Source organism: Ovis aries, chromosome 9 (assembly GCF_016772045.2).
Source record: "Ovis aries strain OAR_USU_Benz2616 breed Rambouillet chromosome 9, ARS-UI_Ramb_v3.0, whole genome shotgun sequence".
Lineage (NCBI taxonomy): Eukaryota > Metazoa > Chordata > Mammalia > Artiodactyla > Bovidae > Ovis > Ovis aries.
Window position 1 is genome coordinate 91,448,128 of NC_056062.1, and position 6,853 is coordinate 91,454,980.

Sequence of the window (6,853 nt, forward strand, 5' to 3'; positions counted from 1 at the left end):
GCGCACACAATGGCTGTTTTGCATTGAGTAAGAGAAACAGACAAAGAGAATTCCATCTTCACAAGCGGAGCATTCCTGTACAGAAGGAGGGCCGCGGAGCGTGAATTCAGACATTCCTACCATTTGCCCTTTACTCCCTATGGAGACTCGAGCACATTCCATCCCTCCAAGCCTCAGTTTCCCCCAAGATATAGAAGAACGATGCTATCACCTACTCATGGAAAGGAAGGCACCTCAGGAAGTGTCAGTCCTACTTTTCTTTCCCTTTCCTCTTGATTTAATGAAAAATAGCCTTTCCCTACACCAGCCTGTTAAGTTTCCAAAGTCACTCAAAAATATGTTGCTCCTGTTATAATTTAGCATATGGCTATCAAAATGTGTATAAATATTTTGTCTAAATACATGGATGATGTAGGAACACAATTAATTTCCACTGTTTAAACTTAGACAAAATATTCAACTACTTTATTCTAAGCAAGGTAAAGAAATAGGTGTGTCAGATGTGATTTTATGAAACATACTGATGCAAATAAAACCTCCAGTTTTTCTTAAGTATGAAGGTACATAATGATGCGTTTCATTCCATTTCTCAGAAAAGCTGGGTAGGGTTCCCATGATTTCTGCTATAATTCTCTTCTCCATTTAGATTTCTACATGGCCCCCAAAATTAATCCTGCAGTACTGACCCCAGCTTCACAGGCTCCAAAGACAGTCCAGAAGACATTTATCCTAAATTAACTGGGGTTCTCCTACTAGCCTCTCTCCGTCTAGGAATGAAAAGAAAAGGGCAATCAATGACTCTGTGTTTGCCAGAATGAAGTCCCAGAATAACTGCATCACCAGTGAAAAACCTTTAATTTTATGGGAGAATTAGAAAAGCACAAAATCCATTTCCCACGATGTCAGTGTGCTTTTTAACGTGAGTCTAACACAACAAACAAGGAATGCCCCCCAGTATTTCCTTGAAAATCTAAAAAGCTTCAGGAAGAAGCAAGACTACTAAAAGCTGCTGGCAGGGGCCAGATGTACACATCCTACCTGGCAAAATTTAATAATAAAAAGAAGAGTGATGAAATATGTAACTAGTTATTACTTACATTTTCTTCAATAATTCTTGTCCTCAAAATCACATCACAGTAAAACTAACTGTCCTTGTTGTCACTAATATGAAAGTTTGTTAGCCCACTGTCCGTAAGTGAAATTTATTAAAAAGTCATACTGAATTATGAAAATGGGATTTTAAAGGTATTTGTGCATGTCACTAGAAGTAGCAAATAATAATGAAACAATAAGAAAATAATAACACCCTCAGACCAGTAAGGATTTTTTTAAATTAGATTTTTAATTTCTTTCCAGAGCTCCATAGACAGCTTGAAGAATACACTACATCATTACCTTGGTTTTTATACACAAAAAGGAATGTTCTTAGTGACAATGTGATAAAAGAAGTAATGAAAACAGCTGTTATTTCTTTTAAGGCACAGCTAATTACATTAAAAAAATAAAATTTTCAAAAGTCAGAGAGGAGAAAAAATTAAATTGTAAGCAAATATTTCCTTTTTAGCATGCAAACCGTTCTGAACACCGACTTCGCGTCTCTTCTACTTCCAGCGTAGTATTTGGTGTGATGTGCCACGTAATTAGTTGCTTACAGTATCATAAACAGTGAGCAAAGCATGACCGCACTCCTGCTCCAGTCAAATGCTTTCAGACATAGGGAGCTTCTCCACACTCTTCTCACTAGCTTCTTTTTAAAAAAGCTGCTTTAAAACTGTTCTAGTTAAGAAACAGTTATCCATATAGCACGTGGTTGTTCTAGGTAGGAAAATCTCGTTTTTTCGCACGTCAGATGTAGTACATTATTTTTGTGTCCCCTTATTTTCACCTTCTGATGGCATCATCGGTTTGCACAAGTTTGGTAGCTCTTTTAACCACTAACCTTTCATTACAATTAGAAAAAAATAAACTATCTTTTTTTTAAAGCAATATATCTTTTGCAGTTAAAACAGTGCCTTTATACATAGGTGTTTGAAACCTTTGCCCCTTATATATACCAGCGTCACAGTGCGGCTGCTTCATCCACACTGAGAAAAATATTAGCATGTTCCTTGCTAGCTTATAATCATGTAGGAAAAAATTATGAAACTATTTTTTATGATTAAACATTTCTTCATTTAAAGATTCTTGGACAGACCACACACTCAAGATAGAACTCCAACTAGGGTTTTCTTTCTCTACAATGTTCAAGAGTGGGACATATAAATGTCCCAATGTAAAGTTAATGCAGTAATCCAGGATTTTCAAAATGTCCAAATTTTGGCATCCCCTAGAACCTAGAAGAGTTCTAGCAAATGTAGAGGCTGCTTTAAATGTGTGATTTATTTATTTGTCACATTCAGATAATAAAATACTTAAAGTCAGTTAGTGGTCCAGTAGCCACTTCAAATGGATGTGTCTTTCCCTCATCCTCACCTTCACTCCAAACCCTCTCTCTTGCAGCAAAATATTTATTTTGCTGTCAGTAAGCAGTTAAAAGTAACCTGCATGATTAAGTTAATCAGAATCAAAGTGGGTTGCTTGCTGCTGGGATGACCCAGAGGGATGGTATGGGGAGGGAGGTGGGAGGGGGCTTCAGGATTGGCAACACGTGTACACCCGTGGTGGATTCATGTTGATGTATGGCAAAACAATACAATATTGTAAAGTAAAAAATAAAAATAAAAGACAGTGAAAAATAATTTCTTCCCACAGTGAAAAATAATTTCAATAATAAAAGTTAAATACTAATCCTAAGAAAAAGAATATTATTTTTCCATGAGAAACCAGTAGGCGGTGCTAAATCTTGGAAGCCATATTCCAAGATTTTAAACCAAAACACGGAGTTGTAGAATCCCCAGCATAATTTATGGAGGAGGAAATTTCAAAATTTCAGCATAATAGAAATTTAACATAAGTATGTCATATAATGAACAAGCAATATTTAATGAAAAGCTAATATGGCTAAAGGCTCTTAGCATGATCTTTATTTACAGAATTCAAAGCACAACTACATATCTGTTCTCACTCGAAACCTTATGAATATCTTCCATCCCATTAGGGTTTCAGTCTCATTTGGAAATATCACACAGTGAGGTCTGCATTCTGTTCCAGCCTTAGATACAATTACCCCACCTTAGGGCACAAGTGATCCTCTTAATGGAAATTATGGTTTGATTACTCAAGCTTTTTCTCTCATTCACTGTTTCTCTCTTCTAAAGGAACTAGATGACGTGCAGTGCACACAACCTACAAAGAAATGTCATATACATGCATTGCCTTGCATTTTTACATAAATGAGCATTTCTACTTACATAATACATTATTATGATGAAAGTGATTTTAGAAACACAGAATGTTGCAAGTCGCATTTTATTATTTTTTTTTGCAAGTGGCATTTTAAATGATTTGCTCCCTGTTTAAACCACATGAAAGACTATATTTTAGTAGCATGCTTACCACAACCAAAAAAATAAAAACGTAAAGCTTTATTACACAATGTTTGTGTCAAATCTTAGAACTATGCCTTTCAGAATATCAAGGCTGGAGGTCCACACACTGGACATAAACTATCTTCCTTATATAAATGCAACAGGACTTTCTTAACAGAGAAAAGCTACCCTACATACAAGAGTAACACACATTGCTCATTCAAAGATCTCTGAAATGGGACAATGCATTGTGAATTTTAAAAAATATATAGCTTTCTAGATATTCCGATGATTTTTAGCCTGCTACAGATAAATGATGACTTGCCCTCCTCCATCACCACGAAGAGTAAAGAAACAGGCATAAAACTTCATTCCATAAACTGAGCTTAGAGACTTCGATATTTGCTTGAAAAAAAGCCATAGCGTATGTCATTAACATGTTGTTATGGGCTCTTCTGTATGTTGGATTTAGTTTTTATGCCTATAGATAACCTGGAAGAAAACTTAATCTGAGAAGTAAATTATTCCACTCGCCTTATATTTATTTTAACAGAATCCAAGCTCTACACTCCAGAATAAAATCATTTAAATAATGGCCTCCAGAATTTAAGATTTAAAGTATAGCACAAAATTTGTTTGGACAGCAAGTTTTCCAACAGATTCTGTCGCTGTGTTAAGTACAGAGAAAGCTTTCTATTAGCAACCGTGGTACATCTCCCCTGGAACCGAACACGACGACCATAAAATATAAACTCCAGAGAACACACTCGACACTGAGTTCTGTGCAACGCCACCAACACAACGGAACCTATCACCACCACCACAAATCCCAAGCCCTGCCCTGTGCCAGGCTCTCAGGGGAAACCCGTTGCGACCACCATCAGGTGGTTAAAAAGAGAGACAATACATTGTCCCTTTAACACTCCGTCCTATGGGTGTAGCCTCATTCATGCAAACTGGCGCTTTCATCCACAACACGAAACCCAACTGCCCATCACGGGAAGCAGCGATCTCCTCCACCTTGGAAGACGCCAGGCACTTAAACCCAGAGCAACAAACACCACGGGGAAAGAAGAGCGCCAAAGACACCGCCGCGGAGGAAAGCAAACCGGCAGAAAGGCAGGGGGAAACCGAGCGCGTTGTTGACTCAGGGCAGAGGAGCAGCGGGCGCCGCGCCATCGGGAGCCGCCCCCGGGATCTGGGGAGGTCGGGGCGCGGGCCCTCGGCCAGAAGCCGGCGCCTCCGGAGGACGCGGCCCGGCCGCTGCTGCCCGCGGTCTCCCGGGCGCCCCCGGCCCGGCCCGCGCCCGCGCCCCGCGCCCCTCCGGCTCCGCAAGTGGCCCTCAGAGAACTTACCCGGCCGCGCGGCGCCGCCCGGGGCGCAGACGCCTCCCGCCGACCGAGGGGCGGCGTTTCACGCTCATTCAGAAGCAGCCCAGGCCGGGCACGGACCCGGGCTTCCCCCGGCTCCCGGCGCGGCTTCCCCGCCGCGGGCTCGGACGCTGCCCGGGGCCGCGAGCGCGCACACACGAGCGCACGCACACACACACACACACACACACGCACACACACACACACACGTTCCTTTGCCAGGACCAGAGTTGCCATTGCAAACCCGGGAAACGCCTCCGAAGGGACCAAGTACCTGCTCTGTGCGAGCTGCTCAGCTGTTCACTTCATCTTCCGTTGACAAGGAAACCAAACCGCACTTCATTTTTTTTTTTTCCAGAAAAACCTTCCACTGCCATCATTTGAAAATAGATTTACAGGGAGGAAAGAGGGAGGAAGAAGGGATAATATAGATATAGATATCAGGATATCTTTCATAAAATGATCTTGGGTTTTTGTTTTTTTTTAAAAAAAAGGAAGATGTGCAAAAGTCACACTTAATTTAAAGGAGAAAAAAAAAAGTATTTGCTTAAAAATAATCCCAGGAACAAGCTGCAAGAAAAGTTTCATGTTATCAATGGGTATCAAAAACAAGTAGGGGAAAAAAAAACAAAAACAAAAACGAATTTGTTCTCCCCGGCTTCCAAAAAAGAGCACACACACACACGCAAAAAATATTAAGAAAATTCATGTCTTTGCTCAGTGGTTTGTATTCGTATAGCAAAACCACAAACTTGTGAACACTGCCGCAAGATCCCACCTATACAAAAATCTTATCAGAAAAAGAGTATGCAAAAAAAAAAAAAGAGAAACATGATTTTTTATTTTTACAAAGGGGGGAAAAATAGGCACCATACTTCACATCTCTTTTTCCTTCGAACCAGTTGCACATTTTGCTGGACTTGGGAGTCGCTCCTCGCGGGCACGGTCGCCGCGGACTCCCAGACGCAGCGCCTCGTCTACAGAACCGTCGCATGCTAGAAAAACTTGGATTCAGGAAAAGGCTCAAAACCATGCTCCTCCAGCTTTCCCAAATGCAAACAATAATCAAAGAAGTGGAGAAAAAAAAAAAGAAGAAAAAAAAAAAACAAAAAAACAAAAACAAAGGGGGGACAAAAATAAAAATAAAAAAGAAGAAGAGGACAAGAATGCCACTGAGAAGGTACTCACCGAGCGGGAGTAAAATGTTGGAATAAAAATGAGATTTAGGATAAAATACAGTATGGCGGTGGAAGAAGGACTGAAGCGCGTGTTTCTCTGTCTCTGCCTCGGGCACTGACACGTGACTCGGAGCCGGGCTGACTCGCAGGCACGGCCGGGGGGGACCCGGGCTGCCAAGTGGGGGGGCCCGCCGAGCCCCACTCCGGCGGCGGCGGCGGTGGCGGCTGGGAGCGCGGAGCCCGGCGCCCGCGAGCGGCAGCTCCCGGCGAGGCGGCTCCGCTGTGAGCCCGGACGAGCAGGTGCCGCTCACGCGGGCGCTGGGCACACGCACACGCACACGCAGGGCGGGCGAGAGGGGGCGCCGCGCGGGGCCGGAGGCGGCTAGCGAGGCCCGGGCACCGCCGCCCACGGGGGGGAGCGCGCGCCCTGGAGCAGCTGGGGGTCGCCGATCGCACGCCTCGGAGGAAGCCACAACTTGCCGCCCACCTCCAACTTGTTGTCGCTCGCCACTTCCCCCTGTTCGCCTCTTGTTTTCCACGCCACGGTGGTCACCTGCGGACAGATGCCAACCCTCTCTCTCCAGAAGTTTCACTGTGAACGCGCGATCGAACGCACCCACTGCGCGTCCCCCCGCACCCCGCGACTTCTCGCCCGATCCCTCCCCAGCGGCCCTCGCCTCTGCGGTTCCCCACCCGCCCCCCGGATCTGCGCGCCCCCCTCGCGGATCTCGGGGAGCCTGGCTCGGCGCGCTACCGGGGGGCGTTGTCAGGGGCCTTGACTGCCAGCAGCGCGCAGGGCATCTCTCCGACCCGGCAAGCCGACAGTTGGAAAGAGAAA

At 44.1% G+C, this 6,853-nt stretch overlaps 1 protein-coding gene across 5 annotated transcripts in view; it reads right to left on the minus strand.

The window, feature by feature from the left end:
- RALYL (RALY RNA binding protein like) overlaps positions 1 to 6,097 on the minus strand; it is an 821,188-nt gene extending 815,091 nt beyond the window's left edge. For 2 of the 5 annotated variants that reach the window (XM_042254526.2, XM_042254524.2), the window contains exon 1: positions 4,823 to 4,972. The gene's annotated coding sequence lies outside the window, so the exon portion shown is untranslated. Of the gene's footprint in view, positions 1 to 4,822; positions 4,973 to 5,111 lie in introns of those variants that run through there. The other 3 variants (XM_060393531.1, XM_042254525.1, XM_027973257.2) reach the window with 3 other exon arrangements.
- Between the last annotated feature and the right edge of the window lie 756 nt (positions 6,098 to 6,853).